The sequence below is a fragment of the Peromyscus californicus genome, unplaced genomic scaffold (genome assembly GCF_007827085.1).
Source record: "Peromyscus californicus insignis strain IS unplaced genomic scaffold, ASM782708v3 Scaffold_6__1_contigs__length_162567912, whole genome shotgun sequence".
NCBI classification, from domain to species: domain Eukaryota; kingdom Metazoa; phylum Chordata; class Mammalia; order Rodentia; family Cricetidae; genus Peromyscus; species Peromyscus californicus.
The window spans coordinates 140,710,121-140,731,242 of NW_026294584.1; the positions used below are offsets into that span (position 1 = coordinate 140,710,121).

The window sequence follows — 21,122 nt, forward strand, 5'->3', positions numbered from 1 at the left end:
AATAGCAAATTCTGTGTGTGTGTGTGTGTGTGTGTGTGTGTGTGTGTGTGTGTGTGTGTGTATGTGCATGCATGTGTGCATGTGTGTGTCTGCGTGTATGTCTGTGTGTTTATGTCTTCTGTGTGTGTGGCTATTTGTGTGTGTGTGTGTGTGTCTGTGTGTATGGCTGTTTGTGTGTGTCTCTGTGTGTGTGTGTGTGTGTGTGTGTGTGCAGAGAGAAGGGCAGGTGGTAAAGAGAAAACAAGCTGGACAAGACATAAACAAGTGATCGTAAATATTGTACTAATTAGCGGACATGGAAGGAAGGATTATCAAGATCAAGAATGTATTTACCTGCTTTTTTTAAACTGCTGTCTCTGAAGTCTGAGTTTGTTGAGTATGATCCAGAAGAGATAGACGTTGAACTTTGACGTGGTGAAATCACAGTTTCTGTCTATTGTGTCTACTGTTTAATTTGCTAGATGAAGTAGACAGTCCTTTTAGTACTGACAGCAAATTAAAGGGCCTTATGGTTAGGAGTAGAAAGGCCTAGGATATGCTGTGATGGGCAGCCTGAGGCAGAAGTTAAATTGCTTTGCATCAAAACAAAGAAAGATTATTTTCTCCCCATCAGGAGCTGGGGGAGGCCTGTGCATTGCACAAGAGAGGAAATCGGAGGAGGAGTCAGCTGAGGAAGACAGAGGGTCCTCCAAACACAGTGGGAAGGGCAGGGTCTCAGACACATTACCCGGAAGGCAGGATCTCGGCGGGCATGCGGGATTAGACAGTGATGCCCGAAGGCCACTTTTAGGCTGTTCTATTCTCGGCTTGATTCCCCCGACCCTGGTCTTGGGGATCGAAAGAGCTGCTTCCGCAGAGGAGGAAGTGTGAGTTTGGGTAGCATCCAACAGAAGAGACCCCTACCAGGACCTCTCTCTCTCATTCTCCTCTTAGGTGCAAATAGACTTGCACAGAGAAGATCCTCTGCTTGTGTATGACTCCTCTACTGTCTGGTCATGTCACTGTGCAAGTCACTCCAGGAAGAGAGCCCTGGGTCCCTTGCTCAGTGAGTCAGGGTGTCTGTTTGGGGGGCTCTCTGCAGCTGTTTCCCTTCCTCGGAGGCACAGGGTGTGATTTCGGTGTTCCGGTCCTCCAGCACTGGGGATATAATGAAATAGCCGGGGTTAAATAATGCAAAACTCCTGGCCGGTGGATGGTAACTTCTCTCTTTTTTTAACTACAGTTTCTAATTCACTCAGAGGAACAAATTATGTTTTATGGCCTTTTATAAAATATTCATGCCCTCCTCCCCCAGCACTCTCAGCGGTTCAGGAAGCCAGCAAATGGCCTGGTAGAAGGAGGATCTCATTTCCTCCCAGACACAATTTACAGAGGCAGCAGGCTCCTGACAAAGGAAAGGGAGGGCCTCGATGCCAGAACAGGCTGAGGGAAAGGCCCCTGGGCTCTCTGCTCTCCTCTAAACATGTCTCAGGACATCAGGGGCTTTGAACCAGGCTAGCGGCAAGCAAGAGTGCAGGGGGTCTGGGTGGCACTTCTCTGGGAGTACTTACCTCTTATTCACTTCTCTTTACAGGCAAAAGCCTCCCCACAAGCACCCACACCACACAGGCCCACCTTGTTATCTGCATCCTCTTCTCTGATACTTGTGTGTCGTTTCCAAGGCAACAGCAAAATGGCCAGTATATGGGGAGATGAAGGACAGGTTTGTGAACTGGATGTAGCAAGACTGACGGTCTTGACTCTTTCCTTTTCCATTTACCAGGACCTGGGTGACAAAAGGAGACACATAGATTCTGACCTTGCTTTGGAAGCGCTTCACAGTTCATGAGAATATTCCATCCTGAGACGGAGATGTTAATGGTGGAGTCAAAGCCTAAGGTGGGTATGTCGCTACCTCCCCTGGACCTGTTTCTTCTATACTGGAATGATCTTGGGTCAGAGGATGAGGAACAGAGCAAGTGAAAACCCTAGTTCTCTGAGTGAGTACTCTGGGTTCCTACTCCTGGCTTGAGGCTGACACTATCTCAGAGGGGCCCTGGGCACTGGCTCAGTGACTGGCAGAAAGAGACACCTGTCTCTCATAAGCACAAGCAGAAGCAACTTCACCCCCAACACCGACCAGGAAAAGAAGAGACGTCATACCCTGCTGCCCACAGAGACCAAAGCCTGATTCTCAGAGGGGGTTCCAAGACTAACATTAGCCTCCAGTTGCACTGTGACCAGCACAGAGGCAGGGAGAGGACACAGACACTTTGGTCACCCCACTATCTCTCTTCCTCTCCCCCTTCTATCCCAAAATATTCCTGTACTATCCTGGGTTACCTTTGGAGGTCCTGTGAAATGAAACAGCTGAGGTGTCTTATACTAGAACTACAGGAAAGGACATTTTTAATTCACTCATCATTAAAAAAATCTCAAAGTACTTTGAATTTCCTGTCTATTTCCAGAACGTGTTCATCAGAAAAGAAAACACCAGTCAATGAATGTGGCCATTGTATTGTGTGAGTTAAGACAAGAATCTGAGCTTTAGCAACTGCAAAACATAGAATTCTGTACCCATTTCAAGGCCAACTTGAGCTGTATTTAGGGATGTGGAGAGAATAAAAGGCTTGTGAGAAGAAGCCTGTCTATCACCTCCTGGATTAGCCTGGTACACAGGAGCCTTGGCAGTTTAATTCACCTATGTGCCAAATATGTATGAAGCAGATTCTATGTAACAGGCACTGTGCTACTTCCCATATCTCAAGGACAGTTGCACATTAATACTCATTACAGTACCAGTCACAATAGCTAAATCATAGAATGAACCTAGGTGTCCAACAACAGAAATGGGTAAAGAAAACTGAGTAGGGGCTGGACAGATGGTTCAGTGGTTATAAACAATGACTGCTCTTCTAGACGACCCATGTTTGATACCCAGCACCTACATGGCATCTCACAAACATCTGTAACTCCAGTTCCAGAAGACCCAAAGCCTTCTTCTGATCTCCAGTGGCTCCAGACATACATGTGATGCCCATATACACATACAAGCAAAACATTCATATGCATAAAATAAAAATAAACAAATCTTAAGAAAGATGGGTCATATATACACAAAGGAATTTTTGCAGTCACAAGAAAAACAAAGTTACATCATTTTCAGAAAAAAAAATGGATACAAATAGAGACAACCATATGAAGCGAGTTAAGCCAATCTCAGAAAGATTAATATATGTTTTTTCATTTGTGATTCCTAGATTTTATGTAGCTGCACAGTCATGGATGTATACATGACATAGAAGTGAAACCACATATGGACAAAGGTGCTGTCTTAGTCAGGGTTTCTACTGCTGTGAAGAGACACCATGACCGCAGCAACTCTTATAAAGGAAACATTTAATGAGGTGGCAACTTACAGTTTCAGAGGTTTAGTCCATTATTCTCAAGGTGAGAAGCATGGCAGTGTGCAGGAAGACACGGTGTTGGGGAAGGAGCTGAGAGTTCTACATCTTGAGCCACAGGCAGCAAAAGGAGACTGTGTGCCACCCTGGGCATAGCTTGAGCATCTGAGACCTCAAAGCCCACTCCCACAGTGACACACTTCCTTCAACAAAACCACAACTCCTCCAACAAGGCCACACCTCCTAACAGTGCCACTCCCTATGGGTCAAGCATTCAAACACATGAGTCTATGGGGGCCATTCCTATTCAAACCACCACAGGAGGTAAGAAAAGGGAAGGGAGGAGGCACAAGAGAATGTGCTCAATATATAACACATATTTGTACCGAAATTTTAAAAAGAAGTTGATTAAGATAAATTTTAAATGGAGAACAAGAGAGTCATGCCCATGTCAGTCAGACTTTGTGACACTGTGACAAATACCTGAGAGATTACATTCATGGTCTCCTGGATTCAGCGCCTTTAGAACTGTGCTGGGAGACACATCCTGCCAGAAGTGTGGGACAGAAGAAAGCTGCTTGCCCTCATAGTAACCTAGAAACAAAGAGTAAAACAAGATGGGACCAGGGCCAAGACACCCTTCAAAAGCACACCCCAATTACTACTTCCTCCAACCAGGCCTCACTTCCCACTACTCCCCTCAGATGCCATCAGATTATGACTCCACCGAAGGGTGAATCCATTGATGAAGGTCGAGCCCGGTGACCCAAGGCCCTCTCAGTGTCTGCATACACCAGCTGGCTACCAAGTTTGCAACATATGAACCTTGGGTGCAGGGGGAGGGAGGGTTCACCTTATATCAAAATCATAGCATGGCCTCAGGCTACCAAGATGGCCTAAATTACAAATGTGTATGTACATACATACATACATACATACATACACACATACATATATACACATATATGCACACATATTTTCTAACACATACACACACACACACACACACACACACACACACACACACACACACCTAGACATCTTGCTATGCCATCCCACCACCACCAGTTCTTGCACAGAAAAGGATGTACCTCCAGCTTCTCATTCAGGAAAATAGTAAAGCCAAGCTAATGGAAAGGCAGCAAAGCTCCATGTGCAGAGCCAGCTGCTGGAGACCATGTTCTAACCTTGCTCTGTAGCTCAGAGAAACTAGACATATGGTTCCAATTTGAATTCCACTTCCTTGGGAAAAAAAAATAAGAAAGCCTTCCAGTCTAATCCCCTGACCCTTCCCAAAGCCAGGAAAGAGCCCTGCTCTTGGGAAGTGCCCTACAGATTCTCACTCCATGTCAAAAATAGGAAATTTTTGTAAATGAAGAAGAGGGGTGTAAGTGGAGAGTCAACTCATGCTGTCCAGGAATTCTGCTGCGGGCACTCCTAACTCTGTTGGCCCTGGGAACCAGTTGGGGGGAGGGGAATTTGGGCACAAAAAAGGGAAGTAGCAACCCAATTCCCCCCATGTATCCAGATCCTGTTTCCCATAGCTACTCAGGGAAAGCCATGTAAGCATCATAGTTTTCTGGAGAGACTGGGTGTCAGCAAAGGGAGACACAGAGAGAAATGCTGAGTAAGTTATAAAGCCACTGGTAACACCTTACTCATGACTAGAGTTCCACTGTCTAGCTGGGATGTCTGGTGAACAGGAACACTCAGTGTTTGTGAAATGGATGAAAAAATGGTCTCCACACAACTGGCTAGATGTCATGTTCCAACATATTTCAGGAAGTGACCTGCTTCCTCTGATCCAAAATTACACCCATGATCTCTGGAGGGAGAACAGGCACACTAGCAGGATGGTTTTGCCCATCGGTTGAACTCACATTGCAGTGGGATTGTGTTGAAATGCCCTGGATGACCCTCACTCTCTAGCTGTGTGACTGTGGACTTGATTCTTATTCTCTCTGAGACTCAGTGTTCTCATTTTTAATGAAAAAAACTATTTTTTTCTGGAATTAATACAAAGGTATTTGGATTATTTTCTGCAAAATAGATGTTCATCAACTGAATTGTTGGATGTTTATTATTAAGATTATTGACTGTTATTACCCCTTTCTCTTTGCCTGGATCTTCCACAGCATGAGGGATAAAATGTTGCCATAGAAATCTATAACTCAGATGTTGGGTGACAGTACTCCTTGGGAGTCATAAACAAATCTCTACTCACTCCAGATAAGGAGCCAGTAACAGACCAAAGTAACAATCCTACACTGAAGTACAACTTGGTAAACTAATGAGTAGTGTGTGTAAAAGGATCCTTGCAGGAGTGTGGCTGTCTCAAAAGTAGCTGCATTGCTGAAAACCCTCCCCAACATGAGTAATGATGACCCAGAAAATCTGAAACCCCAGAGTACTCTATGCAACTTGCTGGCAGTTCAACAGCTCTGGGAGTCTCTCTCCTCAGCATTCCTTACTGTTGAAGATAGAAATAGAGAGGCCTTGCAAATCTGGTAAGATTCAGGGACTTCCTGAGACTTGTGAATTGTTTGTTTTCTTAATGTTGACGAACTTCACTTTAGAACTTCCTGACTCTGAAGAAGCTTTGCTCCTGGATGGAATGTTTCTATATCGAAGAACTGCTACCCAACATCACTTTCACTGTTTTATGTCTCTCTCTCTCTCCACAGACCTTGTCAGTCTGTTACACCTGACTGCTAAACATTTGAGAGGGTGGTATTTAAAACACTATGGGGTTTTAAGGAAAACTACTCAAGACTTTAAGGTGGAGCAACTCCGTTTCAAATCCCACCTCTTCCACTTCAGACAAATCACTTCACCACTGTGGCTTCCTGTTCCACACCTGTGAAGAGGGAGTCATCACAAACCCCTCACCAACTGCTCCAGCACTGCTGTGCTGGCTATTGACTCCCAGCAGAAAGGCACCTCTTCCTGCTTGGTGCAAAAGTACTCTAAGTGGTGTTGGGCTGAGTCGGGGATTAAGTGACAGGTAGTGGAAACATCACGTACCCTTGTTCATAATTAACAGGAGGAAGCTTTACATTTTTCCCCGAGTTGGAGAGATGGCTCAACAGATAAAGTGCTGGCTGCACAAATGTGAGGACCCGGGTTCAGATCCCAGAATCCACATAGAGCCAAATGCAGCAGCACACATCTACAGTACCAGTGCTCCTCCTGTGGGATGCAAAGTGGAGACTCCTGAATCTCAAAGGCCAGCTAACCTGGCACATGCAGCAGCAAAACAAGAGATCCCATCTCAGGCAAGGCAGAAGACGAAGAATGACATCTAAAGTTGTCCTCTGACACCCATACACACTCCATGGCGTGCATGTGGCCAGACTGGTACATACAGACATGTGCACATGTATGTACACACCACACACACACACACACACACACACACACACACACACACACACACTGAAAGAGAGGGGGGGGGGAGAGGGGAGGGAGAGAGAGAGAGAGAGAGAGAGAGAACAGAGATTTTAAAAAGGAAAAAGAAAAAATAATTTCCCTGCAGTCTGAGGCTGTTTTCTCTCCTTTATGACAGTCCTAGAAACTCAAAATCTGTCTTCCACTGCTGCCTTGTTGGTGCTGACTCACAGTGGCTCCCCAGAGCAGACCGCTTCGATTTCCACAAGTTTTTAGAGCTGGTTGTCAAACTCTTGGTAGTTTGAAATTGGCCAGGGTGGGACCGTCTAGGCTCCAGAAATGAGCAGACATTACAGCCCAGAGCCTCCCCAAGCCAGGGAGCTGTTAAAAACAACACAGTACTCACAGCAAGCCCCTGTGGACATTTCTCCACCCACAACCAGAGGGATGCTAGCACACTCTAAGTGCGTGTGTGTTGTTTGCTGGCTTCAGACTCCCAGGGCTTCCCATCCCCCCAGGCAAAGCATCTGAATTTACTTACCCACATCAGTTTCATCCTTATGGCCTTCATTCCCCCCACCCCCACCCCCATCCCACACTTCCTGCCCCCCCAGCCACCTCCATCACCACTCAGTTAGCTCAGCCAGCCACACCTGCCTTCTCTAAGCACCATGCCACTTCAGGACCTTACACTTGTTTTTCTGGCCTAGCCCATTCTTCCTCATCCTGGTGCACAGTCACACAGCATTCTAAGGAAATGTACTCAGGACTTAAGGATGGGGCATTTAAAGGTGCATTCTGAGAAATGTGTCATTGCGTGACGTTGCTGTGTGAGTACTCCCACAAACAGATATCCTGGCATACAGTGTAGTGTGTGTCCATATCGCACACATGATGTAGCCCTCTGCTCATAGGGCCTTGGTGAACAAAGCCACAGGAGATCAGATAAAACACAGGAGAAACCCAGGAGAAAATGGGTGCCATTATGAAACAAGATGTCTGAGGAGGCTGCCAGCAAAACCACATGGTGTTTATTAAGTGTTGTATGTGATGTATGTGTGTGTGTTGGTATAGATCCACACTTACTTATGGATGCAGGTACACATAGGTGTGGAGGCCAGAGAACAGTCTTGGGTGTGGTTCCTCAGATGTCATTTGTTGTTGTTATTATTGTTCTCATTGTTTGTTTTATACTGATTTATATATGTACATATACACATATATACGTATGTGTGTGCATCTGTACATTTATGTATATGAATGCAAGCATGTACACAGCATGGCACACATGTGGAAATCAGAGGGCAACCTTGGGTGTCGGTCCTTGCCTTCTGTCTGATTTGAGACGGGCCTCTTGGTTGTTTTCCTACTGTGCATGCTGGGCTAGCTGGTCATTGAGCTTCCAGGGCTTTTTCCTATCTTAACCTCAAGTCTCTCCACAGGAGTGCTGGCGTTGCAGGTGCTCACACTACATGTCCTGCTTTTACCCAAGTTCTGGGGAGTTGAAATCAGGGCCCCCAGAATTGCAGAGCAAGCACTCTTACTCAGTGAGCTATGTTCCCTAGGCCCCCGCCTTGGGTTTTGTTTTAGCCTTTGCTTTGAGACAGGGTTTTTCAGTGGGACCTAGGTATGATTAGGCAAGACGGATGGGCCAACAAGCCACAGGGGTCTGCCTCTTTCCACCTCCCCAGCACTAGAATTACAACCATATACCACCCCTGGATTCTTTTCAGGGGTTCCGGGCATCAAACTCAGGTCCTCATAGTTGTGTGGCCAGCACACTGCCAGCTGAGCCCTCTCCCCAGCTCCAGTGAACTGGTTTTCATCAGTAGAAGGATCCCACTCTTCGGTAAATGTCAAAGTACAATACAGACAAAAGCCAGTCACACACTCATTTGGCATCGTCATGGATTATGCTCTAGGCACCACATGATGCACTTCACTTTCACACTCTCCCCAGCTCAGGCAGTTTCACACCAGCATCCCTACAGACATGTGAGTAATGCATTATGTTCCAGCCTGACAGCAAGCAGCTAGGCAACGGGGCTATCTCAGCTCCGCCATCGTCTTATAGGACCGTGGTTATTTACCAAGTGTGTTGTTGACCAAGGTGTCACTGTGTGGTGTGCAGCTGTATTCACAGTGCTCACACCCTCCCTTCTTCCTGGTTTCCACTTAAACACCATCTCTGTGGGAAGATCCTCTTCGGCTAGTCTCTCAATAGCCCTATCTATTAACTCTTCATCTTATTTATCACTACCTGCCGTAAACTATCTGTAATTCATGACAATCCTCCTGTCTCAGCCTCCCAAATGTTGGCATTACATGCATGAGCCACCATGCCTGGCTGATTTTTAAGAGCTTTTGTTGATATGTAACTCACATGTCACACAATCCGCCCACTTCAAGTGTGTGGTTCAGTGGGTTTTCGTGTCTGCCTGGGGCTATTCAGCCTTTACTGTCAAGCTAAGATCATTTTCATTAGCACCAAAACACACACCTTCAGCTGTCACTCCCAAGGCTCCCAAGGCACTTGCCACCTCCCACCAGCCCCAAACAATACTCCTCCATTTCTGTGTAGTTGCTCATTCTGGATGTTTCGAACAAATGGAGCCATGTGATAGAGGGCCTATTGTTGACATAGGAGAAACTAGGAGTGATAAATTGACATCATAAAGGACCCACTAAAGTTGCTTAGGAAATAGGAAGTCACACAAAGGAGATTTTAGCTAAATGAGCACTCCTAGGTTCTCTTATCAGGAAGAACACAATTCGGCCTCACAGGCAGGATGACCCTAGTTAACAGCAGCCTGGGAAAAGTAGTCTATGTCAACTATGGAGAACTATGACATTGTTTTTACATTGTAAATCTCCCCATTTGTCCAACACCTTGGAATTTCTGTCTCTGTGAAACATGTTTAATTCCTCCAACTGTAAACTGTGGTGATGAAACTATACAAGCTGATTTCTGTTCGGGGCTGGTTCCCTTTTGCACACTAACCAGAACCAGCTGTGCACTATTTATCCTTTATTAATCTCTAAGTGCTTGGAGTTATTTCTCACTGGGAAGCATATTAATACTATAGCGTTATAACTGGTTTCCCTCAAGGTCTACTGATTCTGTAGTATGTATCATTACTTCATTCCTCTTGATGGACAGAAAACACTCTATTGCTTTGTCTTTATCCATTCATCCCTTGGTGAGGAAGGAATAAGGTTATTTCCATAGTTGGCCATCGTGAATAACTCTGCTTGCATTTGCATCATGCGGTATTCACACACATATTTTTATGAGGACATGTTCCCATTTCTCCTTAGAGTCACACCTAAGAATAGAATTTCTGGGTTAGGTGGTAAGCTTCCGCCTGGCTTTTCAGGAACTGCTAGGAATTGTTTGCCAGGGTGGCTGGACCATCTCACATCCCCACCATTGCTATTTTCTGCTCCTAGAATCATCACATGCTAGTGAGTGTGATGTGGTACCTCCGTGTGGTTTTGATTGGCATCTCTCTGGGGGGTTAATGATGTTGAGCATCTTTTCACATGCTTATTAGCCGTTTGTATATCTTCCTTTGAGAAATGTCTATTTCCATCCTTTGCCCATTTTAGAGAAATTATTTATATCGTCTAAATACAAGCCCTAAACAGACATATAATCGCAGTATTTTCCTGCATTTTGTGGGCAGTCTTGTCAATTAATACACTTTTATAGAAATTTTAGGTTTACAGAAAAAAAATAAGTTGCCTTTTTACTTGGTAGCATACATGAAGCATAAATGCTTTTCACTTGATGTAGTCAACTGGGTCTGTCTTATTTTTCTTCTCATGTTGGGGCGTTTTGTGTCATAGCTATGAATCCACTGCCAAGTCCGAGGTCCAAAACCTATGTTTTCTTCTAAGAGTTTTTGTTTCATTTGTTCTCACTTGCTTTTTTAAGCCATGATCTCACTAAGTAGCCCAGGCTGGCTTGAACCAGGAATCCTTCTGCTTCTGCCTCCTGAGTGCTGCAATTATGGGTGTGAACTATCAGGCTCAATGTATCTAAGATGTCCATAGTCACTCTTACACTCAGATTCTTGGTACATTTAGAATCCATTTTTGGATACAGTGTGAGGTGTGATCCAGACATAGATACCTACCTCATCACAAATATATTTATTTTAGCAACTCTTTTTCTGGACTGCTACATGAGCATAGGGATCTTGAGTTAGAATCCTCAGAACTCATGTTAATAAACAAACAAACAAACAAACAAACAACAAACAATAGGTTCAGTAGCATGCATCTAATCCCAGTATCCTGCTGTGAGATGGGAAATGACCACAGGAAGATCCCTGGAAGTTCCTGATACACACACAGTGAACAGCAGAGATATTGTCTCACATAAGGTAGAAGGCAAGGACTGATACTCTAGGTCACCCTCTGACCCCACATGCTTGAAGCAGCACATGGGCACCTGCACTCACAAATATGAACATGCACACACACAGTTTTTCTTTTTTTTTAAATCTTTCTTTCTGCTTATCCATAAGCTCCACGGGAGCGGGATCCTTTTCTGTTTTGTTCACTGACATATCTGTTCTCAGCACCAAAGGGTGCTTGGCATTTATCAGGCACGCTGTATTTATTGAATAAATGAATGATAATTAGCTCCACAAATGTTATTTACCATCAGCATCATTTTACACCTTCAACTGGTATGTTCTTCAGACCCAATAGCAGTCTCTAAGACTTCCTTGCCTTCACCATCATCCCTGGTCATCACCTGACCCCCTTCTGACCTGTGGAAACAGATAATTCAGCCCCACCCCCACCCCAGGTTGTCTGAAGGTTGCTCAGTCCTTCCTTTCCTACTCACCGCCTTCCCTCCACCTCCTCTTCCCTTTTGGAAATTTCCTGGCTCCTGAGTCACTCTAGTCTCTGACCTCTATAGACCCCCCATCCTTGAGAGGAAATAGCCACCTACCTAGTGGTTTTGGAACATTTCGAAGCTGCCCTCTCTTGAGGGCTGCTCTCGAGTTCACCTCAGACCTCCTGTGAGAACTCCGCAACAGCTCAGCCTGGTTAGACGGTCACTAGTTTAGAATGGAGCCTGAGGGGGCTGAGGTGACAGCTCCGCTGGTGGGACGCTTGCCTAGCAAGCATGAAACCCTGAGTTCCATCCTCAGAATCCACATTAAAAAAAAAAAGTTGGGCCGGGCAGTGGTGGCGCGCGCCTTTAATCCCAGCACTCGGGAGGCAGAGCCAGGCGGATCTCTGTGAGTTCGAGGCCAGCCTGGGCTACCAAGTGAGTTCCGGGAAAGGCGCAAAGCTACACAGAGAAACCCTGTCTCGAAAAACCAAAAAAAAAAAAAGTTAAATGTGAGGGCATCTGACGGTAATCTCAGCCCTGGAGAGGAGGAGCCAAGCATAGCCCTGGAATCTGCTGGCCAGACAATCTAGCCTGCGTGTCTAGCTCTGGGTCAATGAAAGAGATTGTCTCAAAGAGCAAAGGGGTTGGCACATGAGGGTCGAAGACTGAAGCTGTCCTTTGATCTTCACATGCACAAATATTCACGTGAACATGTACCCACAAAATGCATATGTGCATATGTGCCAGCGTGCATGCGCATACATGCATACACACACACACACACACACACACACACACACACACACACACACACACACACAAATGAGGGCTCGGGTGATGACTCATCAGGTAAGAGTATTTGCTGTGCAAGCATGAGGATCTGAGTTCAAATCTCCAGAATTAATTAGGAAGCCAGGTGTGACTTTGGGTAGACCTTGAATTCCAGTGCTGGGGAGGAAGTAGGAGATGGGAGGATCGCTGGGGTTACTGACTGCCAGCCTAGCTCCAGTGAGAGACTCTCTCTCAAGAGAATAAGGTGGAGAGCCATGCAGCTGGACACTGAGGAGCCTCCTCTGGCAGCTGCACACGTACACACCCTTACCACATGGCTTACATAGACACACAAAATTTTAAAATTCATTTATTATTGTGTGTGTGTGTGTATGTGTGTGTATGCTATATATGTGTGGATGCACATTCACACACATGTGGAAGTCAGAGGACAACCTTGTAGAGTCAGTTTATTCCTTCCATGGACTCAAGGTGTTAAATTCAGTTTGCCTGGCTTACGTGGTAAGTGTCTTATCCACTGAGTCATCTCCCCCATCACCCCCCAAAATAATTCTCTAAATGGTACCCAAGTCCCAAACGTCATATTCAAACTGCCCAAGGGACTGAAATGTGTCGTGACAACACAATGACCAGAACCTACCTCTTCACCCTGCTAAGGTCACCAGTTCAACCTTAGTAGTCTTTAAGGACACAGGCTGAACCCCTCCCCTGCAATCAACAGCCTGTAAATCCTGGAACCATGTGACTTGAATTACCAGTCAAAGGAATGGGCCAAGAGTCAGATCCCTGGCCCTGGATGGAGATGTGCCATCCTGAACTGCCCAGGTCATTACTAGAGAACTATCTAGAAACCCTAAGTAAACTTTAGAGGATTACCGTCTAGCAGGAGGCTTTACATACCATCACTGCATGTGCCGGTATCGGCCGGTCCAGATAGGCCTGTCAATGACCTGAACCGACGACACAAAGCCCTTCAGGAAAAGCTGCTTGTTCTGGAGACTATAGAAAGAATGAGGCGTGCCTCACATGTAGAGCATGCCATTGTCCATGTCACCCAGGGGAGTGTGCTCAGTTCTGCTCTGGAATAAGCTCCACCCACCTTCAACACTGTGCTCTTTGTGTCTCTTCTGAATTCTTTCATTAGCAAGGCTAAAATCCCAGTGACAAGAGATGTTTGTTTGCACCAGGACTCCACTGTCACCTTTGAGGTGCCTTCCCACCTATCCAGTCCTCTGTCTGACAAACTAAGCATTTTTTTTATATCAGTTACATTTGATAATGTACCAGACACATGCATTATTCCTCAGTCTCCACTAGTTTCCAGGCTTCGGGGTTGGGGGTAGTGAAGTTCCACCAGGTCCCCCAGCTAGGAAAGCTGGAATTCTAGCCTCAGTTTTTAACAAACATGCCTTGCAACTCCTTTCTGGGAGATCTCTGTTGGAATTTTCCACAAAGAAAAGCACAATTAGACAAAGCCAAGATGTCCCCTTCACCCCAACAGTGACAAGACTCTTTACGGGTCTCTGCATCTCTTCCTTCTGAAAACACAGACCTAAGCAGGTCTAGTACAGGGATTCTGACTTCTGTATTTCTGCCCTCACTGGCCTGCCCTCTTCTTCCTCATTTCTCCCCGTCTGATTTTCTTCTATCACCCAAGCCAAGCCCAAGCCGCAGCCCTGCCCTCCTACCCACCTCTTCATGTCCAAGTTAGCACTCACATCAAAGGACTCTTGTGGCTTCCTCCCTGGGCAAAGCAGAAATAACTCCTGGCAAGGTAAAAGCTCAGAGCCCTCAGCCACAATCATTATTTCTATTTCGCCTGTCCTGTACCTTCTTTCAAATGACTCCTACTCCTCACTCTTTGCAGCTTGTCTTGAGCCTTAACATGTTGTGGGGGGGTGGGTTGCACTCTCCTAATAACCCCATGGACATCTTCAGAGAGGGGCGTGCTTCTAAGATCACCTTCAGAGCTGCTCCCTGCCAGCCCTTCCCCACAATTGTGGAGCTCCTCAGGAAGCCTGCCGCAGCTCTCAACAGCTGGACATGTAATGGAGATGGATGTGTCCCTCAGGACATCGCTACAAGCAGCTCACATTGGTTAATAGTTTCTTCCCACTGCTTTTTCCAAGGTAGGGACTGAGATGGTGAAAGGGAGGCAACATAATATACTTATTATATCTTTAAAAAAGAAATACGTATTCAAACACAATCGTCAGCCTGAATCAGTCAGAAAGGGAGATGGACTTTCTTCCATTCCTGCTTATGATCCCATCATGCTGAGGGAGGGAGGAAGGGAGGGAAGGAGAGAGGAAGATCGGGTGGGAGGGAGGGAGAGGATGGGGAAGGGGATGGCACAGAAGGACCCTCACACTTGAGGAGGCAAAGTGGAACTGGATCACAAATCACTGGCGTAACTAGTCTCTCTTTCTATTCAACTCATTTGCACACTCATTGCACACACATTTCAATTAATGTGGATATTTCTCTTGGCCAGATTGCATTTAATTCTCCTTTATCTGGCCTATGGTGCCCTACTTATTCCTCTGAATTATCTTGTCGGCTCTAATCCACCCCACACCCTTTATCAGTGTTGATTTGGCTCCCGTGATAATCCTCAGAGAGAGGAATTAGCATGTGCTTGAGGTGGTGCTGGAGATGGAGAAAGCAATTAGTAGCCACAACACAGTGGAAACAGATAAAAGGGGCCGTGGGCTCTGCAGGCCCAGCTCAGGGTCCCTGTGTCGGGGAGCTCTTTCTGAGGGGTGCCCAGGGCTAATGGGTTATGTTTCCTCATGGAGTGTTTGTTATTGATGATAATGGTCTGTTTCTTACTATTTTCCCCTGATACACTATGCTCTAAAAGAAAACATTAAGCAGGCCTCCTCCCACAGCCCTTAATTTACATTTCCTTTCTCAAGGGTGTGTTATTCTATGAGACAGTCTCTCTCTCTCTCTCTCTCTCTCTCTCTCTCTCTCTCTCTCTCTCTCTCTCTCTCTCACACACACACACACACACACACACACACACACACACACACACACACACACACACACACACAATGTGTCCTGGGCCTGTCTGAGCACAGGCACCTATTTGTCTCATCTAATTCCAGAAACAAGTTTATCCTCACAGGACATTGCAGTTCTACAAATGATTTCCCTCTTGGACACAGCTGGACTACATTTCCCAGATACCCTTGCTCCTAATTAGGCATAGCATGTTCCTGAGCTCTGCCCGATGAACTGTAGGCTACATCCTGACCTGGCTCACAAAACTACTAAAACTTTAACCTTCTCCCTCTTTTTAGCTAAGGAGAGAGACTCTGGGGAACTAAGATGGAAGGATCCTGAGTCCCCGAATCTCAGTGGAAAAAGAATAGGCTAGAAGAGCTATGTGATCAGGCACACCCAAGTCATACTGTTATATGGGCAAGATAAAAGCTTTTATAACATTAGAAGTCTAAAATTTGGTTACAGCAGTTAGCTCATACTGATTACTACAGCCCCCATTCCATAATTATAATCAAGACTGGGAATTGTGGTAACTCCCCCAAGGTCAGATTAAGTGGCAGAGGTTGGCGTCAGAGCCAGATCTTCGGATTCAAACCCTCCCTCCTTCCATCATGCCACAGCTGCTGCCTTCAAGGGAGCAAAGAATCTGCTGAGACGCTCGATCACTTTATGGAAACGCATTTCCAGTTCATTGGTGCTGTCCTAATTAGGACTTAAATGAAGATAGCTCTAGGGAAAAGAAGCCTAAAGCAGGGAGGTAATCAAGGCCAGACCCTGGTGTGATTTGGGAATTGACGCTACAAAGTCACCTTTGAGGGCCTTGAATCAGCCGTAGTCAACAGGGGGTGGCAGCCCAGGATGGTGGCAGTACACATAGAGAACACTGCTCATTGAGAGAAAGCCAAACACTCATGTTCCCTGGAAGGAAGGAAGCCACATGTGTGTATTAGCTTTCTGCCGCTATAACAAATACCTCAGATAATCAAATTAGAGACAGAAAAGGTATGATTGGGCTTGATGATTTGGAATTTCCAGTCTATGATCAAGCAAACCATCATTTGGGGCCAGTGGTAACACACCACACAGGAGCCCATGGTGGAGCCAAACCACTCACCTCACCGGAATCCAGGAAGCAGATGGCAGAAGAGAAGAGGAGCAGGGCTCAGGGTCCTATAATGTCTGTGGAGGCACATCTCCAGTGACCCTAAGACTTCCCAGGCGGTCACTCTTAAAGGTACCAGCTCTCAGTGGCATCACCCCTGAGGGTTCCAAGAGATACTCAAAAAGGTCTTGGGAAGCCAGTATATTCGGGCCCGATGCCGTCTGCTTCTACGGTCTCTGTTTGATGCGTCTTCTCTGTGCCCCCCAGTCCCCCTCTGTCACCTATACTACATTGTTGTCAAAGTGCTCTGCTGGTGCTCTTTCTTGCCTGCTACTGTCCGTGTATTGTGTGTGTTTGACTTCCCAGCGCCAGGCACACGACACAGCAGGAACTCAACAGATACTAGAACGCAATGCTTTAAATAAGTCGGACCCTAAAGGAAAATCACTGGACGTTGTGTTGAACTGAATACCACGTTTTCCGAAGATGTCCTCAGCTTAATCCTTGGATCTATGTTATGGGGGGGGATGGAATTAGAGTTGCAAATCATCTGATCTTAAAGCAGGGAGATGATGCTGGATATCTCGGGTGGTCCCCATGGTATTCCAAGGATGTTTAAAAGATGGAAGAGGGGGTCAAATGGTGTCAGAATGGTGAAGTGGCAGGGGACCTGGCAAGCTCTCACTGATGCCAGAGAGAAGAGGGCCACAAGGCTGGGACATGAGGCACACCCTAAAAGTAGTGGTTGTTTTTAAAATGCTCTGCCCCTTCCCCAGATCCTTGGGAAGCTAGAGCTCAAGATTTGTTCTGACTCAATTCTGTCTCCTCCAGGACCTGAAATAGCTCCTCACACATAGATGTTCAGTTAACCCGGAAGAGGGAGCAGTGAGTGCTTCCTCTGCAGTTTTAAAGCTGTGGTTGAGGCAAGGGGGTCCGCACGAGTTCAAGGCAAGTCTACATCATATAGCGAGTCCTGAGCCACCCTCAACTGCGAGGAACAAAACTCTGTCTCCAAAAACACCACCACCCTGGATAAGCTTTCTCTTGCTGGTGTTACATACTACCTCAGACAGTGGCTTGAAACAAGTGTATCATTTTACAACTAAATTCACTTGATACATACATCATCTTGCAGGTAGGAGGCTCCGAAGCCTGAAATGGGTCCCTCTGGGCTAAATTCAAAGATTTCCCTTCAGGAAACCCTAAGGAAGAAGTCACTCTTGTTTGTGATTCTTGCCTTGTCCAGCTTCTAGGGAAGGCATGGTGGACAACACGGGCTTGAAGAGTCTTGGGCTCTAGACCGAGAAGTGTCTGCCACTCTGTTCCCCCAGCTCCCACCACATTAGGAAGCCTCCACACCTCCTTCCAGCTCCATTCCTGGTTCATGGATCATCGACATCATTTTGACTCAACTCTGTGTGAGGGGAGAGAGAGAGAGAGAGAGAGAGAGAGAGAGAGAGAGAGAGAGAGAGAGATAACATTGGAGGTGGGAAGGAAGGAAAAGGAAGGAACATAACCTTCAGAAGGAAGTAGGGTTGCATCTGCACAGCTTTAGTATATCTAGGCCATGCTCCCAGTGACTGTGAAGTCTCAGGCCACAGGAAGTGCTCCTTTCCCTCCTTCCCTGATCCCTGTAGTAGCAGGAGAGACAGTGTGTGTCTGCTGGCTGGGGATATGGCTCAGGGGTTCAGCCCTTGCCTAGCATGTGTGAGGGGACCTGCTGTCATCCATCCCAGCATGCAGTCAGAAGACCTCTAAAGAAAGACTTATTTCAAGGTCCCTCCAGACAGGAAGGACAACACCCAGCCCCCCTGACTCCCCCTTCCTGTCCCCAGAGCCACACCTGTGGGGAGTGTATTTGTCTTGGTCTTCGGTATTCTCTGACTCATGGGTCTAATTGAACTTTCTCTGTGTCTTTTAACACATCTGCCCCCACACCCCCGGCTGTGGCTTTAGAGGTGGCCTGCACCACCCGCCAGGGTCCATTCATCATCCCCATCTGGGAGACATGCTACCAGACTAAAAAACCTGATGAAATAACTCTACACGAGAACACATCACTCTCTACCGTTTTCTTTCTAAAACCTGCAAATTTTCTCTCTCTCCCCTTTGTCCTCTCCCACTCTTTCAATCTCTCTATGTGCCTCTGTGCCCCTGCCTGTCTCTCTGTCTCTGTCTCCTCACTCCCTCCCCCTCAGATGTCTCAGGGACAGAAGCCACAAAATGGAAGCATTCCGTATTCTCCTTGAAAGAGGCCAGAGGTAGACATGAATCCTTGCTACAGCACCAGTGCCAACAGCTGGCTTGGCTTAAATATTCACAGCCAGGTTTTCAAATTCCAGTAACCATTATGAAAAGGCTCTTGCAAACGACTCTTTATGAGGCCTCCAGCCAAGAAGAGTGGGAAGCTTTGATCCTGTCTGGAGCCAAAAGGACCAGAGGATGGAGTGGAGACGGAGCAGGGGTGCTGGCCAGGACCTCAGATGGCTGTTTGTCCAGAGCCTCTGCACTGCCCAACTTGCCAGGTCATGCGGACCAGCGCCCGCCGGGGGTGAGCTGGGTTTCGGAGTGGTTGCCTGGACACTGGGCCACACTGCTGTCAGGGAGTGATTGGCCAGCTTGAAGAGGCCCAGCCGGTGGCAGACCCCCTCTTGAGGAGCCTCTGTTCTCATAAGACCCTCTCTTATCCTTGACTTTTGAGTGGAAGCTGCCCTGGATGAACGGGAGTTTGTGTGTGTGTGTGTGTGTGTGTGTGTGTGTGTGTGTGTGTGTGTGTGTGTGTTTTCAACTCTCCAAACTCCTCTATGCATAAACAGGATGTTTAGGAAAAGTTGAGATAGCAAAGGGTCTGCTGTGGTGGTCACTGAGTCTTACTCAGAAAGCAGTGGATGATGGTAGCTTTGCTCACACTAATTCTGCACAGGCTCTGGATAGAACCCAAACAGCCACACTTTGGAAGTCTCCTCTTCCATTCCTCAACTCACTCTTCTTCCTGGCCTCAGAGTTCACACTGGTCCAGGCAAGTGGACAAAACACCTTCGCCATGGAGGGATATTTCTCACAGAGTATTCGGGAATCCTCCCTGTTCACAGAGGGCTGAAGGAGGACTTTCTTCTCTTACAGATTGTGTCTCAAGATGAATGCTCACGTCTGTAGCTCCCTGGAGATGCTGCTCAGGATGCAGGCCCCCCTGCTGCTCCATCCTGACAGATGCAGAGAACATCTGATCTGATTATCCTGTGTTCAGCAGCACCTGCTCCTCAGGAGCTGAGTTAATCCTGTGTACACAGGCCCTGACATCTGGGAAAGGCAGAGGCCAGGAAAACCTCAGGCAGCGTGATAGAGCCGTCAAAGCTCTCCTGCTGTGGGGGAAGAGTGGTGGCCACCAAGGACAATGGCCTCTTCAGGAGATCTTTCACAGCTGACCGGGCCCCAACACCCAGGCTTGGCTGCAGACATAGGCCCCACGAACAGGTTCCTGCAGCTGCCAGAGCTTCTTCAGGGTGTCTCAGGGCCTTAGGATCCTGCTGCAATGCTAACAGGTGCAGGCAGAGTCCCCAGTCTATCCACCTTATCCAGCCCCCACAAGATCCGTTGCCTAATGCCTGTTCTCAGACACACAGACTCTTCATTTGGAGCTGTTGGTTCCTATCCACCTCCTGTCACCCACACCCTCAGTGTTCTCAAGCCCACACCAGCTTGACACTGGCCAGTGTGGTCTTGAAGGCAGTGTTCCTCTGCCCCCTCTGCCAACATCTTCTGTTGCCTCAGCCATACCAGAGAGCTCAGGAGCAAAGTGCTCCTCCTGAGGCCAGACCTGAAGGAGCAAGAGGAGCAGACCCCAGTTCTCAGAGCAGCAGCCTAGCAAAGGACCAGAATGCCGACCCTCTTTTCTGGGCCTGAGGGAGCCTCTGCCCCTGACTATGGGCGAGATGAGAGCGAAAAGGCGGAGATAAGAAGAAAGGCGCTCATGAGTCAACAGTTTCTATACCCCAAATCAGGAGCAGCTGCCTGGGACCAGCAGCAGGCAGGGACATGTGACTAGTGCCTGCACTAGCCAGGGACACATGATCAGTGCCTGTGCCACCCTGCACCAGCTTGTGACATCTGCTCTGTGCCTGCACGGCCTGTGGCACCATCCCTGTGTTTTCACCAGCCAGGGACACCTGTTCTCTACCTGTGCCTGCCTGGAACACCTGTCCTGTGCCTGCATCAGCTTGTGACAGCTGCTCTGTCTCTGTGCCAGCCTATGACCACTGTCCTGCACCCGTTCTAGCCCGCGATACTCGCTGTGTGACTATGGCAGCCTGTGACACTCGCCCTGAACCTGTGCCAGCCTATGCCACCTGACCTGTAACGGCAACAGCCTGTGACATCTGCTCCATCCCTCTTTCAGACTGGAATGCTTGCTTTGTCCCTCCAACAGCCTGTGTCTGTACCAGCCTACGACATCTGCCTTGCACCTGCAGCAGCTTGACATCTGCTCTGTACCTGTGGCAGTCTGTGGTACCAGCCCTGTGTCTGCGACACCGTAGAACAGTTGCCAGCAACTGTGACAGCCTGTGAAACCTCCTCTGCATGGAGGCCAGCAATG

The 21,122-nt window shown here is 47.3% G+C and overlaps 1 long non-coding RNA gene across 1 annotated transcript; it reads right to left on the reverse strand.

Moving 5' to 3' along the window:
- Positions 1 to 1,144: 1,144 nt before the first annotated feature.
- On the reverse strand, positions 1,145 to 13,422 carry LOC128098318 (uncharacterized). The gene is made up of 3 exons (XR_008214207.1): positions 13,315 to 13,422; positions 3,867 to 3,977; positions 1,145 to 1,765 (listed from the first exon to the last, which is right to left on the reverse strand). It is a non-coding gene; the product is annotated as an uncharacterized LOC128098318 (long non-coding RNA).
- Positions 13,423 to 21,122: the final 7,700 nt, after the last annotated feature.